At 42.7% G+C, this 18369-nt stretch overlaps 1 non-coding gene across 3 annotated transcripts in view; it reads right to left on the bottom strand.

Moving 5' to 3' along the window:
• Nucleotides 1–18369, bottom strand: part of LOC124173581 — a 289573-nt gene that overhangs the window by 91652 nt on the left and 179552 nt on the right. Inside the window, exon 1 of one of the 3 annotated variants that reach the window (XR_006868642.1) lies at nt 7065–7968. The exons of the other annotated variants lie outside the window; for them this stretch is intronic. This is a non-coding gene — a transcript (uncharacterized LOC124173581). Of the gene's footprint in view, nt 1–7064; nt 7969–18369 lie in introns of those variants that run through there. 3 annotated transcript variants of the gene reach the window in all.

Raw genomic sequence — 18369 nt, 5'->3', positions numbered from 1 at the left:
AAATGCGCCTTTTAAACCCCTCCCGGTGGCATGGCAGTGCGCATAAATTACGCGGACGTCCACGAACAACCCCCACACGATATCCGCCACTGATAACGCCGACATCTTCACACCGGGGGGTCGAAAAAAATTCCCCCCCGAATTTCCGTCACCTCGCAGGGGCAGTCGACGCAACCCGCATCGCACACACATGCAATTTACCCATTGCAACATGCGGGATTTGCTCAAATCGCTCCGATTCGCTCCGATACCGTCCGATTTCGTTCCCACAAGTCTCGAATGGATTCTAACGCAGCAATCGTTTCCATTCCGGAAGATCAGAGCGATATCTCGAATTTTTTTTCTCGCCACTTTAACACGGGAAACCCCATTGAGCATGGTGGATTTGCTCGCGTCGCTCCCATTCGCTCGTTTACCGTCCGATTAGCCAATCACGTGTCCCCAATGGATTCTAACGACGTAATCGTTTCCATTCCAGAAGATCAGAGCGATATCTCGAATTTTTTTTTTCAGAAATTTTTACATTGCATTCCCTATACAAGCACCCCAAATTTGCTCGCGACCTCGTAATTCCGCCGTTTCTCGTTTGTTTCCCTTCCCACAAGTCCACGGGCGACTCTTGTGACGTCATCGTTTCGATTCCCGAAGATCAGAGCGATATCTCGTCTCTTTCCGAGTCAAAAATTTTACATGGGAAAGGGTACCCGCTTGGCCGCGATTTGCTCGTGACGTCATAAATCGCTCGATTCTCATTTGTTTCGCTTCCTTCCGGTTCGTGAGCGACTCTGATACGCCAATCGTTTAAATTCCAGAAGATCTCTGCGATATCTCCAGTATTTCCGATCGCATTTTTTTACCCGGGAAATCCCATAAGAGCGTTCCCGAAGTCGCACTCGAAGACGTTTTTCGATTGTTTTCCATCGAAAAATCGCCATTTTTCAATAATTCTCCGGAATTAAAATATAATTTTCGTTACTTACGAAATTTAAATTGCCATTCTGTAAAGACAGCATTTTCCGTCAGGAAACAAGCACTCCATCTGCAAAAAAAACATCTTTTCATAAGTTTTATTCGTACCTTCCAGTATTCATTTCAAATATTTTTCATTAGTTAATCATAATTATCATTAATTACAACTTTATTATTTTTTCATTCTCTTTCAGCTTTTCTTTACGAAATATTATTTCATTCTCGTCGATGAAAGCAATGGGAAACAATCGTCCGTATGACGTCTAGTCCTGAAAAGGACTTTTGTTTTTGTGCCGACGAGAAGTCGACAGCGATCTAAGCGCGCTCTCCGCGGATACGGCGTGCCAGCTGGATGTCCTTTGGTGCACGATGGTGACGCGCTCGGCGTGGATGGCGCACAGGTTGGTGTCCTCGAAAAGACCCACGAGGTAGGCCTCGGACGCCTCCTGCAGAGCCATGACGGCGGAGCTCTGGAAGCGGAGGTCGGTCTTCAAGTCCTGGGCGATCTCACGGACGCTGGAAGGGCAGCTTGCGGATCAGAGTGCTCTTCTGGTATCATCTGCTGATCTCTCGGAGGGCCACGGTACCTGTGGGGCTTCTTCACTCCACCGGTGGCCTCTTGCGAGCGGCCTCGGTGGCCAGCTGCTTCCTGGGGGCGGTCGACTTACGGGCTGTCTGCTTGGTACGTGCCATTTTCCTGTCGGGAAAGTAACTGAAGCGGCCGATTTCTCGACCCAATATATTGGCACGAGTGTGTAGACTCTTACATGTGCCGAAATGTGATTGGCTGAGAGTGCGAGACCGTCGAAAGACGTTATAAAAAGAAAGCAGAACGTGGCGCAACCACGATTCTCTCACCGAGACAGCAGCGACACGACCGGACGTGGCAAGGGAGGAAAAGGCTTGGGGAAAGGAGGCGCCAAGCGTCATCGCAAGGTTCTTCGCGACAACATCCAGGGCATCACCAAGCCGGCCATTCGCCGTTTGGCCCGCCGTGGAGGTGTCCAGCGTATCTCCGGACTCATCTACGAGGAGACCCGCGGTGTGCTCGAGGTGCTCCTGGAGAACGTGATCCGTGACGCCGTCACCTACACCGAACACGCCAAGAGGAAGACCGTGACCGCCATGGACGTCGTGTACGCCCTCAAGCGCCAGGGACGCACCCTGTACGGATTCGGTGGTTAGATTTCCATCGCGGCAGCAGCCCATTACATCTGGCAGCTGCAGCATCATCGAATGACAAAGGTCCTTTTCGGGACCATAGAAAGTGCAGGATATTATTTGCCATTGCTTAAACTTCCGTTCGGAAAGTGGTCCGATTATCACTTACGGTTATCGATTTTCACTCGCCCCGTCGATTTCGAATCGCCTTCGTGCTCTTCCGTCGATTCCGCTTCGTTGGCGGCTTTTACGACTGCTTTCGGAGTGATGACGTCATTGGTGGGGTGAACGTCGTTTCGATGACTGACGATCCAAACCCGTGCCAAAGTATCGAAAGTATCGAGAATCGACGTTTTCTAGCAATTTCGATTCTCTCGAGCCCAAAATATCGATGCTATGGCCGATAATTATCGAAAAATTTAAATTGCGAATTCAGATGTTTTGACCAATAGAGTATCGGCAGAGTGTATTAAAACTCGCCACCGACACAGAGTATCGATGAGAACATCGATACTTTGCCCATAATTGAGGCAAGAATGAATATTACGTGCACTTTTCGAAGGGGCGAAACTCGATGTTCCCCGCTTCGATTGTTATCGAAATGGATTCTATCGAATATACATTGAATCAAATTGTATCGACATGCTCGAATATCGATCTCGATATCGATACTTTTACCAAAAATGGTGTCCAAAGTCAGCACTTTTGTGTCATAGGTACGCTATTAAGGATCAAAAATATCGATGTTGCAAACGACAAAGGTACCGTTTGTCGACTGAAATGTGTACACCTACCGTTGTTGTTTATTATTGTTTATTCAAATCGACAATTGCATCTATGCATGGCTAGAAAATAAATTCCAAAGTCGACACTTTCGCAAAAATGCCTCTTTCAATGTCCAACATTTGTTATCGAAAAATCGATATTTCGAGCACCGATCGAATCGATTTTTCCATATTATCTAAAGGTACCGCCAGTCTTTAGTATCGAAAGGCATCGAAATCGATTCTTATATCGATACTTTTCTCAGGAAAAAAACTTAAAATCGCAATATTCGCAGAATTTTTTTCAGAGTTTTCGAGATCGATTTATTCGATACTTTGACTATGGAAAGTATCGATTCTCAATTTTATCGATAGAATATCCACCTTATTGCATGGCTACGTATCGATATCGATACCATGACCGATTGTTTACTCAGATAAAAAATCTAAATTCTGAACTTTCGCAACCATTTTTTCCATGCTGCCGATTCCAGATTGATGCAGCCGCACGAGACGATCGTTAACGTCATTTCCTTGTAATGACCCATTTGCAACCAAGGGCACTTTGCCACTCAGAAAACTGGTGGGACAGTTTCTCTTACCGTCAAACCGTTTCTCCCTCATTCCACCTTTTTCAGCTGCACTCCATATTCCACGTTGGCTTCACATTGTAATCCATCTTCGAAAGCCTCTACTTTGTCACGGAAGGTCCGCGCTTCCGCTGTCTTCCTTTCCGAAACTGCAACATTTCTGAAAACTAACTCTTACAGATCCATTTCCGAAACTGATGCTTTTGAAATGGAAATTTTTTATGCGCCGTTGATGCTCAATTTCATTCCTGTATGACATTTAAATCCAAATTGTTACAAAGTCAGATAGTGAACTATCGAATCTAATCACCGAATGAGAATAAAATTCTTCAAAAGCCATACATATCTTCGCCAACGGCCATACCACGTTGAATCCTTATGAGAACGAATTACAAGATATTCACCACATTCATGCGTTGAACGATGTGCGTTGCATTTTCTTTCACGTGAAATGGCAGTACTCCCACTTCCTTCAAGTGAAACTATTGAAACACGCACCTTCAGTTTTTCCATTTAACTTAACTTTATCGCGCAGAGCACTGCCTTTGTGCAGTCCATTCCATTTCTTCCGTATTCTTCGCGCAAGATACTTACATCGTACATACTGAAAGAAATCATTTCGCTCGAGTGAATTCCGTAAGTAAAGTAAATTACATCTCATCAACGAAACGTTGGTGATTACAGCGGAAAATATATTGTTCCACGAACGATCGATACAACTCTTTTAATTCACCACTCTTGGATAACATATTTCTGTTCCTAAGTTGTTACATTCGTTATGTCATTCGTAGAGAAACCGCGCTTAAAACAGTCAAGCCCAGAACTTAAATAAAATAATGTATCGCCGAACAATACATTTCTCGAATGTATTCCTTGAGAGAACTGCTTTTCCTGTCCGCATTCCATAATGCTCCATTTCCAGCGAATCCATTTTTAAAATTAAATGCATACCTAACATAATTTCGATCGAATTTTTATTCTTGAACTCTTTAAAAAATATTTTAACTCAGCTACCACTACCTATGCATTGCCAGAATATGTCGAGAAAAATTCTTTTAATAAAGACGAAGGTCAATTTGTGAAATGCTTTCAACGATTACTATTCTCCTGTTAGATTTCCTTGGAACGAAAATTAATTCACTGCGTAGTAATTAAAACCCTGCTACGTGCGATTCCCTTCATTAACGGGATCGGCTATTATTACTGCGGATCATTCATCATTCCTTTTCTTACACGTGTGTAGCGTCAAAAGATGGAAGATACAAACGACGTAATGTCAGCTGTCACTGACAAACTTGCAACAAAGTAATAATATTATCTCGTCATCCGCCTCCCGGGACAAGTATTGCATCGTGAGTGCTCAAAAAGTAAGACGCGCTGCCGCTAGATGGTGCGGGGGAGGCCACTCCGCAGTCCGGTGCCTGCCTCGCCGGGCGCGTGCAAACACAAGTTTGAAAGTTCGATTCCCCCGAGGGAGAGCGCACCCCGGCTATTGTTTACGACCGAGGTCAACAATGCCAATGCATCCGCTGTCGAGTCCTCGGATCTTGACTGTCTCGAACGATTACTATTAATGACAGCAATGGCACATAGCCTTTTCGTCCGAAGACGCAAAGCTTGCGTCCGTTTCGCACGTAAAATCACTTATAAATTCAATCCATGAACACATCATTGTAAACCTGCACATTTCTCTCATTTCTCATCGTTGGTGAATGTTAATTTTGACTGAAGGAAATTAAATCCGGGCAATGCTATTAACTGCCGACCACCGAGCGTCGCTCGGCGTATTGCATTTCATTTTCGCGTGCATAACTAGCGGACCACTTCCACTCCCATACGAATTGAGTTCCTGCAAGTCTCGACACGCACACTGACTAGGCAGCCGGTATCGGGGGTGTCGAGCCTGGAGAAAAGCAAAACAAAATGCTGTCGTCCGAACTTGCGTGTCATGCGATGGATAAAATTGTGCTCCCGGAACATGAAGGACGCAATTTCTTTCTTTCATTATGTCTCGTTTACGTTGTAATGGCACGCTTGCAATCGGTTAAACGGACAAAGCTTGCAGATGCATTCGAGAAATATATTAATCGCGGAGTTGTTTCGTGAACGATTCATTACATCAATTCAATTACAGATTTATTGTAACAGTTACTCATCAAACGCACGACGTCCTATCAAAGACAATGAAACGCAAACGTACGATACTTACTATCGATACTAAATTCGCAACAATAAGAATTTTTCAATGCAAGCAATTAGTAGTGGAACACTTCCCACACGCAAATCGGTGCAACAACTTCAGCGTTCGTACTTGTCGAAACAATTGAAAACAACAGCAATGAAACCAGCAAACACCCGGTTGCTAAGGATAATTAGCACGTCAACAATCACATTTCTCATTCCCTTTCCCAGGAAAGACCAGCGATAAAAAAGTTTGATGTAATGAAATCGAGTAATTATCACCCATGGCGAAAGCTATTTCAGTTTCGAGCCCCTACGGTTACCTCGTAACAATCAGTAACGCATTGCAAGAGCACAGTTTACATTTTTTCCCGAAAATCATAACACATGCGGTGTGCGAAAATGTGTGTGGAGGACTTAAAATAGTCTTCGACGCTTTGCATAATGCGTTCACACATTTCCGATAACCAACGCTGGACATAATTTTGCAAAATCACAAATAAACTTGCGTATGAGTGCCGCTACTTACAACATTTCACGGTTTCCATTCAATCATATGACAATGGCGTTTTGCTGGTCTCCAATTTCACGAGTCTGAGGAAACGTTTGTGATTTTACGTTTTACAATTAATTCCTTTTCTATATCCGATAAAATTCTTTCGGCCTCCGTGATGCTAACACTACGCTTTTCAAGTCACAAGTCAACTTAACACAGCATTACCATGGAATGTTATCGTTGCCCTAATTAATTATGAAGTTTCGCTGCCAAGAAGTTATGAAATATCACACAAGGAATTATATTCGGACGAAAGGAAATTTAACAATAATCAACGCCGTCTGACAGTGGAAATGCGATGTGCACTATTTAACATCGCTAACTGCTTTCACAACAGCGGTCCAAATACATAGCATTACACTTATTATTAATCCGGATCTGCCAATGTACATGACTTCACATATGCAGAGTAAACAACCACGATGTAACACCGTTAACACTTCAATTAAACTTTACCGTAGTTAATTTTGTGACACCAAACAATCAGTTGCTAAGGGAAACATTCGCGAAAAATATTCTTCCTTCAACTCTTTCGTCAACATTTTTAACAACGCACTTTGCCTAAGATACATAGTGCAAGGGGAAACCATCAACGTATTAGCACATTCAATGGCAAACACTTTTAAATTATGCCACGATTCACTCAACTTGTTACAATTAAGGACGCCACGACTAATTTCTGTTTTCTTACGATGCACAATTACACCCTGGGATCAATCAACCGTCAAACAGTGTATTAATCACATCACAGTTTACTTTTCTACGCAAAAGAGAAAGCCAAGGAATAACACAGACAACGAATATGAATGTGAAGAGTGTGAAAATAAGTAATAGCGTACTTACTCGGCTCTTCGGCTGTGGATCACAATCGCCATCGCTGTTGTCAACACACTTATTGCCGTACATTTCAATAACTTTTCCTATGCATCCAGCGACACAGACACTTTCACTCCTTTCCTCACGTTTGCTGATCGTCACGAAGAACACTACAGAACCGGCGTTATGTCAGTTACCGCTGTTAACATGCAACAATTATCACTGACATTAATTACTCGCGACGTCTTCTCACGACAGCTGCCGCAGCAAGAGCGATCGAGGAGTAATACAGAATCCGCCGCTAGATGGTGCGGGGGGAACCTCCAGCAGTCCACTAAGCGCATCTCAGTTGGGAATTTGGAATCGCCCGTGGGAAAGCAATTGGGATAATTATTCGCAACGCAGCGGCAATATGAGAATCCTTGCCATACCTAATGAACCATCGATTGTCAATTGTCGTGAACTATTAATGTTCTCGACAACAAAGGCAAACCGAACGACCAAATCCTCGCCTTAAATTCGCAAATAATATCGTTAATTAAGCCATGATTCAAGCACAATGTAGTGAACATTTGCATAATTGGAATATAGAGTACTCTTGTAGCTCAAAATATCAACCAAAACGTACCTCATTATGCAGTCTTACGTGGATTTCGACGATTTCCTAGGGATTTTAAACCAATATTTCAAGTACGGATGCCACTGATATTCGTTTGGCGAAGGAAATGTTGTAGCAAAGCAATTACTGAAAGGGGCAGTACAATCTGGGAAATGTTTGTGAGTTTGCCTTTGACGTTTCAAAATTAATTCCTCTTTTACGTCCGATAACATACCTTGGGCTTCGTTATGCTAACACTTCCCTTCTAAATTCACATGTTAAGTTATCACAGCTTACCATGAAACGTTGTCCCTGCCCTAATTATTTACGTTATTCCGCTGCCAACAAAAAATGAAATAGCACAAAAGGAATTACATTCCCACGAAAGGAACGTTAAGAATAACCAACGACGCCTGACGAAGAACACTATAGAACCGGCGTTATGTCAGTAACCGCTGATAAACATGCAATAATTATAACTGATATTAATTATTCGCGTCGTCTTCTCACGACGGCTACCGCTGCAAGAGTGATCGAGTAGTTATTCGGATTCCGCCGATAGATGGCGCGGGGGAGCCTTTTCGCAGTCGCTCGCCGTGGACGTCCACAGCGGAATTTGAAATATCGAGCTAAGAGAAGATGGAATGATGCAAACAGTGCTTTAGATGGCAATATGTTACGAGGAGGTATGAAGTGCAGGACATGATGGGTTACGAGTGGCAGCTTCTACATGAGATACAGAGGAGATTGAAGGTATTGATGGAACGAGCGATAAGAGAAGATAAGATGATGAAAACAGTGCCATTGATGGCAATATATTACGAGGAGATTCTATCGTTCTCACGTTACTTCACTTACTTAAACTCACGTTAAACTTGTAATTTCATTATTTTCAAACAGAGCATCATTTTTCTGAGAGGATAATCTTTAATATCAACACTGAAATGACGGTTTCATTATCCTTTCGATTTCAGTAGTTTTCATGGGGCTGCTGTGGCCTGTAAGTTGACAAATACCAATCAAATATTATACACTTCATCCAAATAACGCCTTCCCGCATTTAAGATAATCTACGCCAAACATAATTTTGCAAAATCACACATGAATTGCGGCGGCAGAGGGGAAGAGAAAAATGCCTCCCAGGAATGTCACCTCACCTCCAGGCCTTCCGCCCCTCTTCCTCCCCCCCTCCGCCCTTCCCCGCCCGGCCGAGGACGACAGCATCCCACGGTCCCAGGAGCCGGGAATTTCCAAAAATTCTGTAGCCATACCGGCAAAAAGTCGTCCCCCCCCCCATTCACTCTCACCGAGTGATGTCAGCCTCCAACCACATATCGTTTACAAAAAATTTCGACGACCTTAATCCAAACAACCGCTCCTCGCATACCGAATTCACATTTGAGGCATTACGGCCGGTATTCTCCTCTCCCAAAATCACTCGGACATGTATTTTTCACGCCAACCGCAACCCGCCGGAGGCGACTTTTACGTCTTCAGCGGTCACCTTATGAAGGTATTTATATCTCCCCTTCTAAATCTCCTGAAATAATTTTTTTTCACACCATTTCCCGACGCAATTACCTTTCGAGCACCTTCCCCGAACGAACGACACCGGTTTCAGATTTTTACCTGCTCGGGAAGTACCCCAAACGCAGTACTGTACTTCGAACATCGAGTCATCCAAAAAATCGAGTTAGTTCACAATAGCGGCGCACTCGGTTTTTTTACTCGACGGAAGACAAGTGCGCAAATTTTACTCCTTCCGAATTTCGACCCCATTTTCACAAAACCTTTAGTTAAATGCCTTAGGAACACGACCCCGTTGGTATTTTTCAAATATCTGCAAAACTCTGGCCACGGTGAATTTTTTAAACATTACCCCCCCCCACTTTTCTTTGGGACACTTGGAAACGTCACTTTCCATTTTTTTTCCCTCCTACTAGGCCGATTTTCGTCCAGTATCTTTTAAATTCGCAATTTGCATTACTAAACGCTCATGTCCTATGAATTTCGACACCCCAGCACGCATCCTTCCTATTTTTAAAAATTATTAAAAGGTCGTTGGAACCACCATTTCGCGTATATTCACGCGCCTTTCATTTATAAATCATTAAGTATGGCAAAAGTCTCCGTTTTTCTTTCGGATTCCGAAAGAGCACCACATAACACGTATTGAGGATGAATTTCAAGCATCCAGCACGTACTAAAGTGGTCGGAAAAATTTTTCAAATGTCACCGTTACAACTCTTTCACGTCCACGACTCAACTACAAAGTTTTACACGGATTTCCCGAATAACATGGTATTTAAAAATCCGAATTGCTGTGCATCTTGTTCAAGAATGTGTGTTGATGTGAAATAACACGTAAAACATTGCTTGGTGGCCACTTTGTGTTAAATAAACGGCTTTTTCCGTCATCTCGACTGCTCGGCGTGGCATTTCGGAGTAGACTTAGGACAGGAATTTAGTGTACATTGTGGGATTAAAAATCTGAAACCAAGTGATTGTCGTACACACACGTTGTATGGTGTTGACAAAGATAAGAATTACATTTCTGTCTCGACGGTATAGCATATTATCGCCTTAGAGTTTGAAGTTAGGAGAAGGCAACCAGTACTGCATTATAATTTTTTTTCCAAAATCGGTACGGTGCGGCGTGGGTTTCTGGACTACGAAATACGTTACATGCTGTAAGTTTTATGGTGAACATCAGAGATGAGAGAATAAGAAAGAGAGCAATCCGAAAACTTTGATAAATTTAGTCATAACTCCATAATTCTAACATAATTTGTTTTTCGTGCACTGCATCGGAAACCATTCTTGCTATTGTGTTACTTCAGCATGTTAATTAGGAATGGTCTGCAAGGGAGATGCAGAAAAAGCGAGAATGTTATTGATATTCTCCCCTTCTTCGGTTACTAGTGAATGACTGAGTCTCGTATTAATATACCATAAATCAACTAATAACTAGCTGGTCGCCTATTTCGCACTTGGCTGCGAACTGTCCGAGTATGGTTCCGCCGCCGCCGCCGCTAGATGGTGCGGCGTGCTTCTCCCGGCGATTCACAGACTCTTTCTCTGCGCACATCGGCCGACGGAAAGGCGGCTACTGAAATAAGAAACATTCCTTCGGGTAACCGCGCGGGTGAGAAAATCACAGAGCGCCTATTTTCCCCTTCATTAAATCACGGGAATGAAAGAAAATTCTAAAATGTGATGCATCATTCCCAATGCAGTCCCCCGTGACTTCGAAATAAATTTTTAGCCGTGGTGGACACGGATTATCGTAAACACCTTTAACTGTTTGTCACCGTTCCTTCCCACTCTGAAAATGTTTCGTGCCCGAGTTGCTGCCCGCAGTTGTCCACGATTCAATTTTACATTTTCCCTAACGGTACCGTAAGTTCTTACTACATTTTTGCATGCCACGGTGAATGACAATCGTTCTCCAGTCTCCTCGCCATCGGAGTGAAGCGGAAATTACATCCTTTCGCGAGCGATCGAAGAATTTCCTTATCCGAATTAATTATTCCTCGTGAGTAGTCAGGTCTACTTTCCTTCCTCGATTGCACCCTAATTGCGTCAAATATCCTTCCTCTTCTCAATAAGTAATATCGTCACTGTCTGCCAGTGTCAACGACTTATCCTTAAACCGAACTCCCATAGTTGTACATATTCGCAGTACACGAGAAAAGTTCGCAGAGTTTCGGAGTATAGCCGTACATTTAGTCAGTAAAGGGAGAGAACCGATTAATTAATATCTTACGAATAGGCAATCCACATTTCTCTACATTCTATTAAAACGCACGGAACGACTTAATCCGTAGCAATAAATTTCCGTGCCTTCTGCCTTGAGTATATGTTAATGAACACACTCGTCTCTTCCACAATGATTTTCAAAGCATAACTCAATTATTTGGTAAGCTTTTCGTGACATTTAACTGTTTCGCTTGAGCGCTGAACAATATAGTTACCCTTAGTAACGAAGTTATTTGGTTTCCTGTTGGCTGATTGCTACACCTAAACATTTCAATGCAAGACGTAACGCGAGTACAGCAAATAATGGAAACTTTGCATCGCTAATTCTTTCAACGTTACGTGCGACGTAACATAGCAACCGACGGTGGAAAATCATGGAATTCGCTTATCAAAAATGCCACTTTTTGCACCTCCTGCTAATTTTTATTGATAGGGAAATGTTGTCTGCTTAATATAAATTGCCTCCCGAAGACATATAAGACACGGGAGAAAAAAATCGATGAAAGCCATCGAACACCGGATTCGCACTCCAGAATAAAGGTTGATTATTTGCAGTAATAAAATATTACGGCGTTGGTGCTACCAACATCTTTATCATCCCATTTGGACTAGTTGTTAGAGTACGTTGCTACCACGCGCGCGGGGCCCACGTTCGATGCTTCAGGCACGCAATTTTTTTCACAATATTTTGTATTTCTTTCGCTGCGGCTCACGTTAAACTTTTAATTTCATTATTTCCAAACAGAACATAATTTTTTCTGAGAGCAAAATCTTTAATATCAACAAATGTAGTTTCATCATCCTTTCGATTTTATTAGTTTTCATGGGGCTGCTGTGGCCTGTAAGTTGACAAATAGCAATCCAATTTCATACACTTTATACAAATCGTTTGCTGATTTCTACCGAATATTTTGATGTCCCTCGTGAACCGAAAACTTTGATAAATTTAGTCATAACTCCATAATTCTAACATAATTTTTTTTTCGTGCACTGCATCGGAAACCATTCCTGCTATTGTGTTACTTCAGCATGTTAATTAGGAATGGTCTGCAAGGGAAATGCAGAAAAAGCGAGAATGTTATTGATATTCTCCCCTTCTTCGGTTACTAGTGAATGACTCCGTCTCGTAATAATATGCCATACAATAACTAATAACTAGCTGGTCGCCTATTTCGCACTTGGCTGCGAACTGTCCGAGTGTGGTTCCGCCGCCGCCGCTAGATGGTGTGGCGTGCTTCTCTCGGCGATTCACAGACTTTCTCTGCGCACATCGGCCGACGGAAAGGCGGCTACTGAAATAAGAAACATTCCTTCGGGTAACCGCGCGGGTGAGAAAATCCCAGAGCGCCTATTTTCCCCTTCATTAAATCACGGGAATGAAAGAAAATTCTAAAATGTGATGCATCATTCCCAATGCAGTCCCCCGTGACTTCGAAATAAATTTTTAGCCGTGGTGGACACGGATTATCGTAAACACCTTTTCCATTTACACCGGAGTCGCGTTAAATGCCGGAATCGTCTAAAATTATGCTCCCTCGTCACGAGCATTCTCTTTCGTTGCAGTTGGAAAGTATTACTTGGTGAATCGGATTATTCAGCGTCCTTGGTGGAAGATGTATTTGTATTCCTCATTCTCTAATTCATTAATGAAGACTGTTTGAGAAAAAACCAGTGCGACATAATCCATTTCGTGCAGTCAGTTGTAAACATTTCCCTCCATACTGTTTAAAGTTTTATTCGTCCACAAATTTTTTGTAACGCACTGTCTCTTCGTGCGAGGTACCGCCACGTGGAAAGAATCCGGGGGTGGGGAAATTCTTGGGTCAACGAAGACAACTTTCTTGGGAACCCGTGTGTGGGGTAGTTCCCACGCTTGGATCCGGGTGGTGGGGGACGGGTTCCCCCACCACGAACCTGAACGCATCGAGGGGGGCAGGGGACGCCGGGAAGAAAAAAAAAGAAGTTCCAAGGGGCGAATTTTTCAAAAGACGCAATGGCCTCCTTCGTTTGTTTCCCGTCGACGTAAAAAGTGAGTAAGTGTTTTCTATTCATGGCATCATTCAATACCTGCCGTATCGAAAGACTTGCACGCGAGGATAATCACTTCAATGACAGCAACACATACTTTCATGGCATAGCACCATTAAAAAATGTGGAAAGGTAATAGACTGCCATTAATGGAAGTAGGGTTTTGCAAGGCTTGGAGATAACGTTAACACTTGAAAAAAAACGCTCAATGGATATCGTTCCTTCGTCAACAGTACACTTTCATTACATTCACGCAATAGTCATGTCGAGGAATTTATCAATCAATGATCGGTGTATACGTCCAATGAAGTATTCCATAGCGCAAGTGAAACTTTAGGGTTGGAAATATTTCCGTCGGGAATACGTATCACGAAAACAAATGCCAGTCGCCCGTCTGCATGGGAACATGAAGGGGACTCTTGTTCCCACGGTCGGATATGGTGGTGGGGGAAGGTACGTCTCCCCGACCAAGAAGCGGCAGCGTGTGACGTAAGCAACTGTCGATAGGGTAGAACTTTGAATCGAGGTCGGCTCCCTGCCAACGGACAGAGTTTTTGAAGTGGCGCACTATCGTTCGTCAAGCCGAGATTCAAGAACAATGTAGTGAACATTTGCATAATTGGAATAGAGAGAATTCTTGCTGCTCAAAATATCAACCAAAACGTACCTCATAATGCAGAGTCTTACGTGGTTTTCGAAGATTTCCAAGCGATTTTAAACCAATATTTCAAGTACGGATGTCACTGTTAAAATTTGTATGGCGAAGGAAATGATGTAGCAATCCGGAATTACTGAAAGAGGCAGTACAATCTGGGAAATGTTTGTGAGTCTGCCTTTGACTTTTGAAAAGTAATTCCTCTACTACGTCCGATAACATTCCTTGGGCTTCGTTATGCTAACAGTTCGCTTTTAAAATCACACGTTAAGTTATCACAGCTTGCCATAAAACGTTGTCCCTGCCCTAATTATTTACGTTATTCCGCTGCCAAGAAAAAATGAAATGGTACAAAAGGAATTACATTCCCACGAAAGGAACGTTAAAAATAACCAACGACGCCTGACAGTAGGAATGGGATGTGTAATCGTCAACATCGTTTATTGTTCTTTCATTGCACTTATTAGACTTAGCATTGACACGTATTATTAATCAAGATCTGCCAATTGGCATCACTTCACACATGCAGAGTAAAGAACGACGATATAACACGCTAAACAATACAATTTAATTATTCCGTATTCACTAATGTGAAACCAGCAATCCGTTGCTAAGGAAAACATTAGCGAAAAATATTCTTCCTTCAACTCTTTCGTCAACATTTTAAACAGCGCACAGTGTCTAAGATACAAAGTGCAAGGGAAAACCATCAACTTCTTGGCACAGAGAAAGGCAAACAATTTTAAATTAAGCCACGATTCACTCAACTTGTAACAATTAAGGATGCCGCGAATAATTTCGGTTTTCTTAGGATACACAATAACACGTTGGGATCAATCAACCGTCATCATCGTCAAACAGTGAATTAATCACTACATAGTTTACTTTTCCACGCAAAAGAGAAACGCAAGGAACAACACAGTCGACGAATACGAGCGTGAAAAGTGTTTAAATAAGTAATACTTACTCGGCTCGCTGGTTGTGGATCACAAGTATTCACCTGCACGGCTATCAGCATCGCTTTTGTCAACACTATTGATTCTCCTGCATTTCACTCACTTTTCCAATACATCCATCGACACAGACACTTTCACTCTTTTCCTCACGTTTGCTGAGCGTCACAAAGAACACTACAGAACCGGCGTTATGCCAGTAACCGCTGATAAACATGCAATAATTATAACTGATAATAATTATTCGCGTCGTCTTCTCACGACAGCTACCGCTGCAAGAGTGATCGAGTAGTAATTCAGATTCCACCGATAGATGGCGCGGGGGGGCCTTTTCGCAGTCGCTCGCCGTGGACGTCCACAGCGGAATTTGAAATATCGAGCTAAGAGAAGATGGAATGATGCAAACAGTGCTTTAGATGGCAATATGTTACGAGGAGGTATGAAGTGCAGGACATGATGGGTTACGAGTGGCAGCTTCTACATGAGATACAGAGGAGATTGAAGGTATTGATGGAACGAGCGCTAAGAGAAGATAAGATGATGAAAACAGTGCCATTGATGGCAATATATTACGAGGAGATTCTATCGTTCTCACGTTACTTCACTTACTTAAACTCACGTTAAACTTCTAATTTCATTATTTTCAAACAGAACATCATTTTTCTGAGAGGATAATCTTTAATATCAACACTGAAATGACGGTTTCATTATCCTTTCGATTTCAGTAGTTTTCATGGGGCTGCTGTGGCCTGTAAGTTGACAAATACCAATCAAATATTATACACTTCATCCAAATAACGCCTTCCCACATATAAGATAATCTACGCCAAACATAATTTTGCAAAATCACACATGAATTGCGGCGGCAGAGGGGAAGAGAAAAATGCCTCCCAGGCCTTCCGCCCCTCTTCCCCCCCCCCCCTCCGCCCTTCCCCGCCCGGCCGAGGACGACAGCATGCCACGGTCCCAGGAGCCGGGAATTTCCAAAAATTCTGTAGCCATACCGGCAAAAAGTCGTCCCCCCCCCCCATTCACTCTTACCGAGTGATGTCAGCCTCCAACCACATATCGTTTGCAAAAAATTTCGACGACCTTAATCCAAACAACCGCTCCTCGCATACCGAATTCACATTTGAGGCATTACGGCCGGTATTCTCCTCTCCCAAAATCACTCGGACATGTATTTTTCACGCCAACCGCAACCCGCCGGAGGCGACTTTTGCGACTTCAGCGGTCACCTTATGAAGGTTATTATATCTCCCCTTCTAAATCTCCTGAAATAATTTTTTTTCACACCATTTCTCGACGCAATTCCCTTTCCAGCACCTTCCCCGAACGAACGACACCGGTTTCAGATTTTTACCTGCTCGGGAAGTACCCCAAACGCAGTACTGTACTTCGAACATCGAGTCATCCAAAAAATCGAGTTAGTTCACAACAGCGGCGCACTCGGTTTTTTTACTCGACGGAAGACAAGTGCGCAAATTTTACTCCTTCCGAATTTCGACCCCATTTTCACAAAACCTTTAGTTAAATGCCTTAGGAACACGACCCCGTTGGTATTTTTCAAATATCTGCAAAACTCTGGCCACGGTGAATTTTTTAAACATTACCCCCCCCCCACTTTTCTTTGGGACACTTGGAAACGTCACTTTCCATTTTTTTTCCCTCCTACTAGGCCGATTTTCGTCCAGTATCTTTTAAATTCGCAATTTGCATTACTAAACGCTCATGTCCTATGAATTTTGACACCCCAGCACGCATCCTTCCTATTTTTAAAAATTATTAAAAGGTCGTTGGAACCACCATTTCGCGTATATTCACGCGCCTTTCATTTATAAATCATTAAGTATGGCAAAAGTCTCCGTTTTTCTTTCGGATTCCAAAAGAGCACCACATAACACGTATTGAGGATGAATTTCAAGCATCCAGCACGTACTAAAGTGGTCGGAAAAAATTTTCAAATGTCACCGTTACAACTCTTTCACGTCCACGACTCAACTACAAAGTTTTACACGGATTTCCCGAATAACATGGTATTTAAAAATCCGAATTGCTGTGCATCTTGTTCAAGAATGTGTGTTGATGTGAAATAACACGTAAAACATTGCTTGGTGGCCACTTTGTGTTAAATAAACGGCTTTTTCCGTCATCTCGACTGCTCGGCGTGGCATTTCGGAGTTAACTCAGGGCAGGAATTTAGTGTACATTTGTAATATTAAAAATCTGAAACCAAGTGATTGTCGTACACACACGTTGTATGGTGTTGACAAAGATAAGAATTACATTTCTGTCTCGATGTTATAGCTTATGAACGCCTTAGAGTTTGGAGTTACGAGAAGGGAACCAGTACTGCATTATTATTTTTTTTCCAAAATTTACCATTTTCCACGAATTTCATAGGTCACCGCTAACCCGAATCAAAGAGTTTATTTTCAGCACACGATCGATGCTTCAAGCACGCATGTTTTTTTCACAATATTTTGAATTTATTTCGCGGCAGCTCACGTTAAACTTGTAATTTCATTATTTTCAAACAGAGCATCATTTTTCTGAGAGGATAATCTTTAATATCAACACTGAAATGACGGTTTCATTATCCTTTCGATTTCAGTAGTTTTCATGGGGCTGCTGTGGCCTGTAAGTTGACAAATACCAATCAAATATTATACACTTCATCCAAATAACGCCTTCCCGCATTTAAGATAATCTACGCCAAACATAATTTTGCAAAATCACACATGAATTGCGGCGGCAGAGGGGAAGAGAAAAATGCCTCCCAGGAATGTCGCCTCACCTCCAGGCCTTCCGCCCCTCTTCCCCCCCCCCCCCTCCGACCTCCCCCGCCCGGCCGAGGACGTACTATGACAGTACTTTATTAACCATTAATTAAATGGATGACCTTGAACATATCTGCCAAATAAAAAAATCCCAAAGTCAACACCTTCGCTAAAATTCCTCTTTCATGGTCCCACATTCGTTATCGAAAAATCGATATTTTTAGCATCGATAGAGTCCAGTTTTCGATGCTATCGAAAGACACCGTCACTCTAGTGTATCGATAAGCATCCAACTCCACTGAAGAATAGATACTTTTCTTAGAAAAAAATAGTAAAATCGCAACATTCGCTAACTTTTTTTCAAAGTAGCGTTAATTCCGCCCATAATTCCGCCGTTTCTCGTTTGTTTCCCTTCCCACAAGTCCACGGGTTGAGTTGCCATTCTGTAAAAGACAGCATTTTTCGTCAGGAAACTGCCAGGATGCCAAGCACTCCATCTGCAAAAACACATCTTTTCATAAGTTTTATTCGTATTAATTTCAACCATTTTTCATTAGTT

Source organism: Ischnura elegans, unplaced genomic scaffold (assembly GCF_921293095.1).
Source record: "Ischnura elegans unplaced genomic scaffold, ioIscEleg1.1, whole genome shotgun sequence".
Lineage (NCBI taxonomy): Eukaryota > Metazoa > Arthropoda > Insecta > Odonata > Coenagrionidae > Ischnura > Ischnura elegans.
The sequence above is the reverse complement of the archived record's forward strand: the minus strand, read 5'-3'. Positions and strand labels throughout refer to the sequence as shown.